Source organism: Mercenaria mercenaria, chromosome 1, assembly GCF_021730395.1.
Source record: "Mercenaria mercenaria strain notata chromosome 1, MADL_Memer_1, whole genome shotgun sequence".
Taxonomy (NCBI): domain Eukaryota; kingdom Metazoa; phylum Mollusca; class Bivalvia; order Venerida; family Veneridae; genus Mercenaria; species Mercenaria mercenaria.
Genome location: NC_069361.1, coordinates 38,705,056 through 38,719,361, shown reverse-complemented (window position 1 = coordinate 38,719,361; position 14,306 = coordinate 38,705,056). Strand labels below are relative to the sequence as shown.

Sequence of the window (14,306 nt, the reverse complement as noted above, 5' to 3'; positions counted from 1 at the left end):
TCCTTCTGTTTATTTTCCCACTAGATCTTCTTTTTGTGGCGAGTCTGCCTGTGTTTGCTGTGTCATGTGCTTCCGGAATCTCAACACTTAGTACCCGTTAATCTTTCTTATGAAAAAATGTAGTGTAATGTAATTTGATTGTAGGAAAGTATGTAACGTATGTTCTGTAAGACAGGGCAAAAACAAGTTTGCTACCTCTCCTGCAAAAGTACATGGATCAGGTTCTTCTCGCAGCAATAAACAGACTGTTTAAAGAAAATGAATCGAAATGTTGCGGATTAAACATTCGAAAGAGTACACACAACACGGTTGTCTCAGTTATTGCGAATATGCCGTCTGAAACTAATAAATCTGTAAACAAACACTAGTGGCATGCGATATTATTGCCTACAACAGAAAATGAATTGCTATTATATAATGTTTTAAAGTTCAGTAGTAATATCATTTTAGAACAATGCTTATATCACTTGTCATGTTAGATATTGCCTTTAATTGACTAGAAATGAAGCTTGTAATATGAATTTCCTAATGTTCCAATTCTCACGAATTGTACTTTAAAACCGTATCTTAAAGATGTATTTTAAGTTATTGCAAAATGACAGAAAAGAAATTGTGAAAATTGCATTCTGTAAACAATCTTGAATTCGTTTTACTTTGAAGTGTGTATATATCTAATGACTTTTTCCCGCCCGCTTACTAGCTAAATAGGGAGAGCGCAGATTTACGGATTGTGGGGTCGAGAGTTCACATGTTCTCCGTTGCGATTTGATAAAAGACTTTGTGTCTGAAATCATTCGTCCTCCACCTAGGATACATTTGGGGAAGTTATCAGTTACTTGCGGAGAACAGGTTTCTACTGGTACAGAATCCAGGAACACTGGTTAGGCTAACTGCCCGCCCGTTACATAACTAAAATACTGTTATAAAACGGTGTTAAACCCAAAACAAACGCATACACAAACAGACATAATTATTAAAATGTATTTTTATTCAAAAATGCCCATAAAAATGCATTCTAGGAGAGATGTGTCAACCGAGACATATTTATTGAACAACAAGAATTTTGCAGATACTGTTTATATTGTGACTAAAAATATAATTGTATAAGTATTAACTTACAATTATACCCCAATAATATTTCAAAATAAATTGCAAACCATTGTCATTTTCTTAGACCTATAACTGCTAGAAACAATAGATATAATTAATGATTTTTCTTCTACAATCATTGTAAACCCGCCTGCTTGACTAATGCCTTGGTCACAAAACCGTACGATGTCCGTACGGTTTTAAAAAAATCGTACGAGTTCACTAATTTTAGAATCCTTACGGTCTCTGTACAATCGTAGCGTCTGGCCACAGTACCTACGAGTCCCGTACGATCTTTAGAGGATGCAATCGTAGGACATCGCAGACAAGTCATGCGGAGCTCGCAGGGAGCCCGGCCGTACCTCGTACGGTGCTCGCGAGTTCGTACAGCGCTCGCACGGCACTCCTACTGTGTCCGTGCGGTGTCCTTGCGATAAGAATAAATCAGTTCGGCGACGTCTGAAAAAGGACCATGTATGATAAGGGGTGTTTTGGGCCCCCAATTCAATTTTGTTTTTAAATGCATCATTAGACTATAAAATATGTCTATTTTCTTTATTTAGTTGCCAAATATCTAAATAAAGTCAGTATTTTTTGAAAAATACTGATTTATATATACATGCGTCCAACTTTGTGAATATTTGCTTTATAAGGGGGTATGCTTTAAAAAAGTGTCATATTGAAGTTATTACTTAACTTAAATTAGAAATTTACTTGATCATTCATTGCTAATATAGTGTGAAATTTATTTTGACATTTAATATCCATTATAATACTTGGATAAGAAAGGAAATATAAAGGGAGATAACTCTTCTTCACTCAAAACAACTGGAAATTAAGGTAAAAATTAACTAAAATGCGTATTTTTTTTTCAAATTTCCACCATAAAGACACATCATGAAATGTTAATTGTTTTATATCTATTTTATCTTATTTTGTAAGTTTAGAAATTGTCATGGTTACAAATCTAATGACTTGTTACCATGGTTACAGATTGATTTCATATGCATTTTTTAACAAGGCATCCATTATTTCTCCTCAATTACTCAAGTTTGGTTTGAGATGTTAAAAAAAAGAAAGTCTATAGGTTAACTATAGTAAAACAAATGTGTTGGTGTCATATGGAGTCTGTGGTGTTAAAATAAAAACAAGAGGACTATAAAGATCCAGATTGCTCACCTGAATTACACTGCTTGCTCGAACAATTTTGGTAGATGGCCATGCAAGGAAAATATTTGTCAAATTATTTTGAAATAGGGCATGTCTGTTCTGAGAAGATGGTTATAAAAGTTTCCACTAAATAAATATGGACAGGTATGGTGTAGAGGATAACATATGATAGAGACAATATAATTTTTTTTAAAACTTGACGGGATGGTTTTTAGCTCTACTTTTCGAAGAAAAAATAGAGCTATTGCACTCTCCCCGGCGTCGGCGTCACCGTTGGTTAATTTTTTTGATTAAGACAAATATCTCTGTTACTATCAAAGCTTTTGAGTTGAAACTTTAAATACTTATTTACAATTAAAGTCTAAACCAGGAGAAACAATCCCAATTACTCTGATCTGATTTGAATTTTGACAGAATTATGCCTCTTTTTTACTTACAAGTTTTGGTTCAAGTTTTTGATAAAGTCAAATATCTCTATTACTATTAAAGCTTTTGACTTGATACTTGAAACTGTTGACGGACGGAGCACTGAAAACGGATGACAGACAATGAGCGATCACAAAAGTTCACCAAAAGCCTTTGGCTAAGGTGAGCTAAGAAAGAGCCAAAATTCATGAAATACTGGTGCAAAAGTGATGTACCTTGTGTCATATGATGTATGTGATGATGTGAAACAACTACTTTAAGTTTGAATCAAATCTATTTAATAATAAGTGCAATAGAGTGAAATGCACCAAACATTAACCTGAGTGTCTAAGTAAAAAAGGCAGATAATCCATGAAATCCTGGTGCAAGAGTTATGGTTCTAGTATTTTAGAAGTGAGTGATGTTATGGAACAACTATTTTAAGTTTGAATCAAAACCTCTTTGTAATAATAGAGATATAGTGAAAATGCATCGAAATGAACCTTAAATTCTAAGTAAAAGGGAAACATAATTCATGAAATATTGCTGCTAGAATTATGAACCTTGAGCCATATCATGTTGGTGATGATGTGGAACAACTTTTTTAAGTTTGAATCAAATCCATTTAGAAACAAGGCAGTCTGAAAGACAGCTAAATCCCCTACCATTGCTATGGATAGTGAAAGGGTAAACCTTTGACCTTAAGCAGTGACCTTGACCTTGAACTGACATGGCTGACTCATAAATTCTGCACAACGTCTTGATGAGGTGATCATTTGACCCAAGTTTGATGAAAATCCTTCAAGGGGTTTAGGAGATACAGAGTGGACAGGCTCAAACCTTTGACCCTCAGTTGTGACCTTGACCTTGAGTCGGCATGGCTGACTCAAAGTTCTGCACACCGTCTTGATGAGGTGATCATTTGATCCAAGTTTTATAGAATTCCTTCAAGGGTTTTAGGAGATATAGAGCGGACACAAAATGGAAGGCTCAAACCTTTGACCTTGAGTTGACAAGGCAGACTCGTAAGTTCTGCACATCGTCTTGATGAGATGATCATTTGACCCAAGTTTCATGAAAATCCTTCAAGGGGTTTAGGAGATATGGAGCGGACACAGAAGTGTTAAGGAAGGACAGACGGAGACCATTCCTATAACACCCCCACCACTTGTGGCCGGGGATTAATAAGTAAGACAGAATGAAAGTGCATCAAAACTTCAAACTGAAATTCTAAGTAAAAGGGGAGATGATTCATGAAATATTGGTGATGGAGTTATGATCCTTGTGTCATATGATGTGGGTAAAGATGACGAATAACTATTTTAAGTTTGAAACAAAGTCTTCGAGTAATTACTGAGATAAAGAGAAAGTTCATCAAAATTTTAACCAAGGTGACGCAGAAAGACGCCGAGGCCAAGTAGGACAGCTCTCCATACTTTGTATATCTGAGCTAACAAACTTAAATGTTTCTGTGTAACACTGACCTTTGAATCACTGCATCAAATCTTGCATGCAACAAATTGGCTGAGTAATACTGATAACAGAGTATCAATCCAGAAAGAAAAGAATTATGTACAGTCCTCAATGAATTGCACTCTTTGGACCTTCAAATGTCACCATGTTTTTGGAAAAGAGTAGTTGAAATCGTGCAAGCAGTCCATCACCTTGTTAAAAGTTTTCTTTGCAAGAATAACTGAAAATGATGCTATATTTTATTTCAAATATAATTTCTGGACAAAGATCTCACAGACAGGACTAGCCGACAGACGGAATAGCAGAATCCTGTATGTATAAAGAAAACTCACTTTCAAATGTAAGGGGTCTAATAACAACACATTTAACTAATACCAGTAAAATATCAGTCCTGTAATTATTTCAAAATAGCTTATAATGATGAGTACTTGACACACTGTAAAGAGTTATTAGATAATATATTCTATCAATGATAAGTAATGTAACAAAACTGACAAAGTTTGATAAAACAACTAATATATTATACAACAGATGCTAGTTTGTTTATTCTGTTGAGTTCAACATTATTTTAGTTAGGTATGAAAGTCTGTATTTACACATCCTATTTATATTTTAGAGCCTTGTTTATAACTTGTGTGATGAATTAAAAACAAATCACTCCTTGACATACTAAATCAAATCCTTGAAATTAAAATCCTATTTTCCGCAGTTTTCACACACTGTTGACACAAAAACATTCAATTCTAAATCCTGAATCAACTTTGTTTGCTTTCTTTCCTGATGCAGTTTACTTGGGTATGTCTTTGAGGACTAGTTATAAGAAATAAGATAAAGCAAGTTCTTTCTTTGTGGTATGAGTTCCATCATGAAAATAAGCCATTCTTATAGTCTCAAACAATGTGTAGTTTCAGTAGTCTGAAAGTGTTTGTCTCCATATGTTATCCATTTCTGTAACACCAATTCATTCCTGAAATAAAGAGTGAAAACATAAACTGAAGTGCACATTATCATTTAAATAGTTATTTAATTAAAACAGTTAATTGCAGAAGAAAAAAATATACAAAAAAAAGTTGTAAGTATATTTTTTTTTTACTCTGCACCACTTTACACTGGTTCCACTGAAGTGTATAATTATATATATCATTCAGTAGTAGCAAAAATAATATCCAGAAAACAAGTGTGTCATTGACCCTAAAGTGCTCACCTGTGTTCAAAGCTTCAAGTGTGTTTGTGTAATGGTACCAGTACAGATTTGGGCTTCTTCTATGTTAGCCTATATTGTACAATTTATTTGACCTGTCAAAACATGTTCCCGGCTTTCATTATATTCTGTTCATGCCTTAACATAGCTATGGCCTTTTTGGCCTTAAGGCAATAATCTGGAGAATTATGGTAGACAGTCAAACCCTTATATCACATGCCGAATATCAAAGCTGTAGAGATAAAGAATTCAAAATCAGACTGGCAGTTTCTGTGATGAAAATTTTTAAAGTATTTTTTTTTCCTCTTTGGCTGCAATGGAAACCAGAACTCTGCATGGATAACTTAGATTTGAAGTGCAATAAGCCCCCTTAACTAGAGGCCCACAGGAAACATGTCAGGCCCACCCTTTGACCTCTGTGACCTTGACCTTTGAGATAGGAACCTTGGGTTTGCAAAATTTTAATGCGCTCTGTCTTATTGAGATCAACATTCATGCCAAATATAAACATGATTACTTCATGCATGTCAAATTTATGGCTGAGAGATTCAAATCTAGACAGACGGACGGACACACATACACAGCACAGCCATTTGTGCTTGACAAAAATATATGTAAACTAATTTAAAATATTGTCATAAAAATCTTACTGTTTAATGAAGGTTGTAACGCTGACTGCAGTATCTTTATTTGCTCAACGCCATTATTCAATGTAGCATACAGGTTGCTGAAAACAAAAAGTTAATATGCATGTTTTTTTCTGAGAAATGAATATACAGCTCAGTAAACTGCTTTTAAATTTCAAGGTATTTAAGTAACTTTTCAATTTTTCACCTTTTTTATGTAACAGGTTATTAAATAAATTTGCTCCCTTCAGCTAAAGTCTGTTAGAATAACTACAAGGTGCTTTTGTCACAAAAACATATGTCTCCCCCCTATGTATACCTTAAGCTCTGTCAGCCGTTTTATGCAGCGAGGCGGAACGTGTTCGCCATATGCAAAACTAGGCTTGGTTTAGATCACTGATTCACTCCTGTGAAGTTTCTTCGAAATCCAGCCAGCAGTTTGACCTAAGAAAGCTGGCCAAGCTTAATCAGGATAGACGGACGGAAAGACAGATGGCAAAGGCAGAAACAGTATATCTCCGCCATGCGACACAATCATTTTTAATGTAAGCTTCATTAACTTGTACTATATGATCAAATGACCTATAATGTGGATTAAAGGAATGTTCAATATTTAAGTTTTCAACCGGTTCTTGCGGATTTATCAGAAAGAGAATTTATGATACCCTTTGAAACAAAATTCATAACTCACACAATTCAATGTGAAGATCAATTAAGCAGATCATGAGAAGAAGTTGTTTAGTTTCTTTTCTAGCTTTAGCTCTGGCAGCTCTTGAATGCAATCAAACTTTCTCACAATGTCTGGTCCTCTGAAAAAGAAATATTTATATCATGAATAAATTTAGAAACATAATACTATGCATTCTTTCTGTAACATCCGAGAAGATATTACACTGAACTCTCCCTAGGAAATATGTACCTACACACCGATTTGTGGGAAGCTACGTCCCCAACTGCTGGAATGTATTCTACAAGAAATGTGATGGTTTTCATGTATCCGACAATTTTTCATATCGAAACTGAGAGTAGGCATTAAATTTTAAGGTAGCAGACCACTACTGACCAGCATTTCAAATAGGAACTATTCAACTCCCTGTTTTCTTTCTACATTTTTTATTTATTGTTGTCAATTAATGACTGTGGAACTTTCTTTTTTATTTATTGTTATCAATTAATGACCGTGGAACTTTCTTGAAAAGCATGTGTACCAGGAAGAAGAGACGTTACCTAAAGATACATATAAAATGTCTTAAATGTTTATAGATTATATGTCATGAAACAATGAAAGATTTTAAGTCGTGATCTTTAACCTGTATAGTATTCTGAAACTGGGTTTTATGGATTATCTAGACAACAAATTCATAAAAATATTTCTAGCAAATGTATACACTCACACAATTTGGTAAGGTGACGTTTCTGTGGTTCATGAAAAAGTTGTTGAAATACTTTTTTCAGGATTTCATACACAATCTGGCAGCTCCAAAGTAATCAGACTATCTCACAATAACCTGTTCACTGAAAAAGAAATTTATACTTATCTATTAAAGTATTGTGAAAGTGTAACGAAATAATGATATGAGCCACACCACGAAAAAACCAACATAGTGCATTTGCAACCAGCATGGATCCAGACCAGCCTGTGCATCTGTGCAGGATCCATACTGTTCGCTTTCAAAGCCTATTGCAATTAGAGAAACTGTTAGCGAACAGCATGTATCCTGACCAGACTGCACATAAGCTGGTCGCAAAGCCACTATGTGGGTTTTGTCATGGCATGGCTCATATTTTGCCACAGATCATATTTAATGACATTTTATATCAAAAAAAAAAAACAAAAAAAACAAATTTGTACTTTTGTGCTCATGTCATAAGCACGCTTAAAGCGGATCTTATCAAAATTCTGATTATTTTCTGTGAATCAAATCTTCAAACACAATTAACTCTTAATCGTTACATTACAAAATGTATCATTCAATCTAATATTGGACAAAATTAGTAAAACAACAACAAAAACATAACTGGAACCTTTTTAAACAATGACAATTACAATTTCATAAGAAGCTCTTTTCCTCACATAAATTATCAATCACATGTAACAAGATGATGAAAAAAAAAAAACACTTCAGGATGTGATTGATACATCTGGTTACCTCACAGCTAGATCTCTGGCTTAGGCATTGGTTACAAGACAGCTAGAGATTTCCATATTCTAATATGACATGGTTTACTTAATAATGTCCTGTCGAAAAACTGTACAAGCGATTATGACACAGTTTGTGTGCTATAAAATGTATACTGTTACAAACATAAGGGGAAGTGTCTAGCCGTCTGGTAATTGGACTTCTAGCCTGCTAGCCGGGTACCGGACGACTAGCAAATCCTGACCTCAGGGTATTTTCTAGCCTGAATAAGTAATGATTTTATATATATAGTTTCAACTGTTATTTCCTTAAGATATCAATACTTATCAGTGTAAACAAAATATTGTGTGAAATTCTAACACGATCCGATTTATTTTCCTATTAAACACAGAAGGCAGAAAACAGTGAATTATTATACAACAAATCACTGTTCTGACGTCACAATTATTACGTCATGGCATCAAACGGCATCGCAGCGTGCTGGAAAAGAAACCGATTGAAAATGGGCAAATACTTAATGACTGTCGTCAAGGATGTACGTAAAAATCCTTGGTAATGTGTTAGAATCGAAATAATATATATCTCATTTAGTGATTTGCTCTTGAATAAATCATTGTTTGTCGTTAAGATGCGTATTATTATATCACTCGTGATATAATTCCTTCACAACTTTACTCCAAACAATGATTTATTCAACAACAAATCACTGGATGAGATATATTATTTCTTAAACAAACCAAAGTATTTTCATCGACTAGAAGTCGATATTAACGAATGAGAGCGTGTTTGTATACAAATCCGTTGATATTCTAATTTTGTAAATGATAAATCAGCCAAATTCTTTCATAAAATTTTATGAAAGAATCTGGCTGATCTAATAGCCTGGTTACACATCATTGATCGCCAAACGTCCATGTTATTTTGTAAAAAGTGATGTTATTCTAACGGCCTAAACTTTAAATCTTAAAACACAAATTTATAAAATAAATTGATGAATGGAAAGACTTTTATTTCGAAATAAAATGGGTTAATTATGAATGCTTAACTATATATATATATACTGTTTTTCTAAAAGTTTTGATATACTAAAATATGAAACCTGCAAGTATTTTAAAACTGTTCTATTTTTGTAAATCCAGTGAAAAAGTTGTTAAATTTTAAAAATTACGATCCCACAAAGCATTATTTTTCCCGCCACCAGATGAATAGATTTTAATAATGAGTGACGACACTGCCATCATTGATTTCGGCATTACATGAATAATGCATTGATTTATTCGAGACAATTAAAACTAAATCTTTAGTATGTATGCACACATAATTTTTTTTAAAGATAAGTATTGATATCTTTAGTAAGGCGTAAAAAAAATTGTTTGTTTCTGGTATCCCGACCTACCCTAATTTTTTGGCCCGACCCTAAATGTTTTTATGGCCTTGGAGAATATTTTTTTTAACAAAAAGATGCAAAACTGCACTTTTTATGCTTTAAAAATGGCCAGTGATGTTAGAAATCAACTTACTGATGCTCTAAAGGCATAACCCCCTTATTTGTAATCATTTTCTGACAAAAAAATTAATTTCCGAAAAGTCTCCCTTGATAAAAAAAATTTCCAAAAAAAAAGTTTTCCGACCTACCTACCCTAACTTTTTTGAGCATGTTACCGGAAACAAAGATTTTTTTTAGGCCTAAATGACAGGTATCATTACTTATTCATTAGGAAATCTATTACCGGACGGCAAGAAAATCCCCCGAGTATTTTATAGCTGACCAGACTGCTAGAATGCAGGCTATAGGTATCCAGTTACTGGACGGCTAGACACTTCCAACATTAAAACAAGGTCTGAGAAGAACGTGCAACCAATCTTGGCAGGGACTCGAAGATAAACCTTGAATAAACGGACCATTTCAGAAATTCAAATACCCCCACCCCATCCCCGGAAGTAGTTCTTTAGAAAAAAGAACCCATCTTCTCGAAAACATATTTTCCTACCCTTCTACAACCCGCTTAACTCCCACCCACCCACTTCCCCGACAATACCCCTACTGGGTAATTCCAATTTCCAAAGACCCCCAATTCTAATTTTTTTGTAAAATGCCCCCTCCCGCTTCTCTAGAACTGCTTCCACATTACATAAACAAAATGCACCCCCTCTTTCCCTCTAGAAACCTCCCTGTAAATGCTGTAAATTACCCCCCTCCCTTCCACAACACCGTGGGGAATGTTCTGGAATAGCCAATTCTGATTAAATAGCTGCCTTACACAAGTTCCTCTATTGTGTGACCAAGTTAGTACCGTGATATTTTGATCTGGTTCTTATTACGCGTATTAAGTATAATATTTTACAGAATCTAAAAATCTTTGACGAGTTTGACCAAAGTCAAGATTTTCGCCGAGTAATCAAGTAATAATAGGGGGGAATAATAACGTAATTTTTGTATGACACGCTAACAGCATTGAAATAAATCGAGGATTATATATTAATGATAATGAGAACTTCATAAAATGCTATGCAAATACTATCAAAAGGTCTAATTTACCTGTAATTTGACAAAAATCCATTTTTCAAGCAACCGATATCACTTCCGCATTACGTCACAACATGTTTTTATTTACCTTTACGCCAAGCTCTTCAAGGAGATCAAGAGTTTCGTCCCTTTACATGGCTATTTTTAGAGTAGAATTTTCCGACGAAAATACCGTATTTGTTCAAAATTTACTACGAGCGCACTTTAGAACAATTTTCTCTCATGTATCATTCTTCGTGTTTTTGCAATCCTCAAAACATATCCAAAAATTAAAATTGTTCTCCCCTGCGCTCGTATCGTATTTTGGTGATAAAGTGCACGAAAATGTCTAAAAATGTACAAAATCTGTGTTGATGGCATGAAACTAGACCATGTATCATGACTTTTTAGGCAAAACTGTAGCATTTTTTCTTTATAAAATGCAAGATTAATCCTTTATCTTTCAAATAATTCATATCGTTGAGATGTAGTTTTAATTTCATTTTCTTCAAAATTTGGGGGCTAAAACAGTGCCTTATCATATATGGTCCTTTGCATTTACAATCGTAGGATATACGTACGGACATCGCAGATGTCTGTTGGCTCCTACGGCGCTCGTACGGTGTCTGTACGGTGTCCCTGCGACAAGAATAAACTAGTTTTGCGACATCTGAAAAAAATGTTTTTTTTTGTAGCCACTCGGCTGATCGTAATGCCCTGCGAGCCCCGTGCGGACATCGCACGTTCTCCATACTGTGTCCTTTATATCGTACGGACATCGTACACGGATTGTTCGAGTCCCCTACGATAGTCATGCGAGCGTCAGCAAGCCTCGCAGTTTTCTCGATCCGTACGATGACCGTACGAGCTCCTCCGGGGCCCGTGGGGTTCACGTACGGGGTTCTTGCGAGTTGCTCCCGACTTCGGAAACCTCTACGAGCTAGTAAAGAACTTGGGAGCTCGGTGAAACATTTTCACCGGGTTCCCGAGTCCTCTACGAGTTCAAAAAATCCGCAGAACGGTCGTACAAATCAACGTCCGTGCGGACGCCGTACGAGTTTTCTAAAATTCGACTGAAAACCTACTCGTTCGGAGCTCGTAGCGTTCTTGTGACTAGGGTATTAGTAGAGAGAACTCTGATATATGGATCACGGGGTTATTGGTTCGGTACCTGCGCGAGGTGTATGTTCTCAGTGACGGATCGCAGGGTCATGAGTTCGATCCATAGGCGGGGATAATGTTCTCTGGGACGACTTCGCAGAAGAGATTGTGTTTGAGGTCATTTCGCACGCCCTTACCTCTGATTCATTTGGATAAATTCGCATAAAATGTAGAGAAAAGGTTTATATATTGATACAATGTAAATGAACACTGTTTTTGAAAAAAGAAATACTGCGCCAAGCACAACACAAACACACAAAGCAATTATATTGATACAATACAAATGTATTCATTAAATTTTCATTAAATATCTCGAATTTCGTTAAATATCTCGAACGTTTGTGTGGGATCGAGATTCTTTTTGTTTGCCTTATATAAAGCATATTCCAGTTTACGGCTTTGGTAGGGCAAGCCAAATTGTAAATATGCTCCAAAATGTATGCTTATATTCTATAATAGCTATGCTACTGAAACAGCGAATTTCAAAGTCTTTAATTTCATTTTATATTTACTGATTATGTTAAGGTTAACAACGACTGAATTTACAGCAAGTTTCACCAGAAATATTCCGTTGTTTTACAGTCTGAGCAGTTTTCAATACTAAATACATGATTGTATGTTTGCATTACATGGGCTCACAGAGAAATGCGACGGTATAACGTCATCATTCAATTATGTGGTCGAAGAAAATGCACTCACATGTTTCACAGTGCAGTCTCTAAAGGAAGAGGCACATTACCTTCCATGTTTGAATAAAAATTGCTTTACTGAGTCGGCAGATGAATTATTTATCCCTCCTCCTGCTGAGTTTTAGGTCACATTTCAATATGTTAGAATGTGTAGCAGTGACCAAGAAGCTTATGGGTAACAAAAAACTTCAATCTAAATATAACCACACCGCTCCAAACGAATGAAATACTGGAACTTCAAATAAATAAAATATTAAGAATGAACAGATTATAAACTCTACGATACGTGTTTTAAAATTGAAAATACTACCTAACCCTGTTCGCGTATCGATAGAATAGATAATATTTGTTCAAAGATATTATATCGAAATATATCCTTAGCCAAATATTTACAATTGGTTCACCAAAGCATAGGCGTAAAGTGGGGTATATTCGTTTTATTTAAAACAAACATTTCTTTCTATCTTCATCATTGGTATGTTAATATCATTTTACAATTTAGTTCATTTCACATGTGATGTGAGCCGATGGTCTAGTGGTAACACGCTTGACTGTCAATCCATAGGTCCGGAGTTCAAATCCCGGTCCAGACACTGGAATTTCTGAGTTGCTCTTGAGTGTCTCCCACCTAACTTAGAGGCCTGTACTGCTTCTTCCCAGGAAAGACGGCATCGCGTGTATCGGTGCTATGCACCGGGCACGTTAAAGAACTAGACTGTCAATTCGCAAAGAGCAAGGCTAAGTTAGCCGAACAAGTCTGAATCGAAAAAGAATTTCTCTCTGTCTGTTCTGGGGACTTTATCTTACTCTTTCCCTCTGGTCAGATCGCTCTGTGTCTATACTAGTAGAGGATGAATTTCGCGCCCTGTGTGGCTGCGTTTGCTATATGTAAAGCGCCTTTGGACGTGTATATCATGAAAAGGGCGCTATATAAATCCGGTATAATAATAATAATAATAATAATAATAATTTATCGCTCTTAAGAAATAACGATTATGTTGATATGTAGATATATTGTTTTAGCATATTACGAGATACCTCTCTATATTGTTGATGGTATTATTATTATCATTATCAATATTGTTATTGTGATAATATCAGATTTATATAGCACCTTTCTAAGAAACACATTTTAAGGATCTACATATGAAAAGAAAACAGGAAAGATCAGGGGCCGTATTCATAATGCATCTTAAGTATAAGTTTTGACTTAAATTGAAGATTTTACTTAAGTTTGTGGTGATTTCAGCTTAAGTTTAAGTAAAAACTTAAGAACTATTCATAAAACAGCTTAAACTTAAATACGTAAGAAATGACTTAAGTCAGAAAACAAAATGGCGTCGTGAGTACGATGAAAGTCTTGTTTTTCAGATAAAAGCACTTTAAACATAATTGTGCATGTTGTATCTGTCTGAAATTAATGTTGTTTTTGTTTTGTTTTCGTCCTCAATAAAAGCCAAGAATTTCTTATTAAGTTGTTTTATGAATAACAAATAAACTTAAGTAAAATAAATTTCTTACTTAAGTAATACTTAAGTAAATAATCAATTTCTTATACTTATACTTAAGATGCTTTATGAATACGTCCCCAGGGCTCCAAATTCGTCCTCTACAAGTACATACATAGAACAATCTGAGGAGACGGACAGAGCTAAAGAAAGTACGCAGAAAAGAGAGAGAATCTTTTTGGAAGTGGTATGCCCGGCTAGATTTCGATAGGCAGCTTGGTTCCTTGTACCCAATGTATAGAACAGATATACGCAAAGCTCTCATGTTGGGAAGAATCAGTATTGGCCACTAAGTTGGACTGGAGACTCTTGACCATCTCAAAAATTGCCAGTGCAT

General features: G+C 35.0%; 1 long non-coding RNA gene across 1 annotated transcript; it reads right to left on the bottom strand.

Moving 5' to 3' along the window:
• Nucleotides 1–4,515: 4,515 nt before the first annotated feature.
• Nucleotides 4,516–11,042, bottom strand: LOC123543571 (uncharacterized). Its single transcript, XR_008371164.1, has 5 exons — nucleotides 10,645–11,042; nucleotides 7,359–7,479; nucleotides 6,656–6,773; nucleotides 5,989–6,065; nucleotides 4,516–5,104 (listed from the first exon to the last, which is right to left on the bottom strand). It is a non-coding gene; the product is annotated as an uncharacterized LOC123543571 (long non-coding RNA).
• Between the last annotated feature and the right edge of the window lie 3,264 nt (nucleotides 11,043–14,306).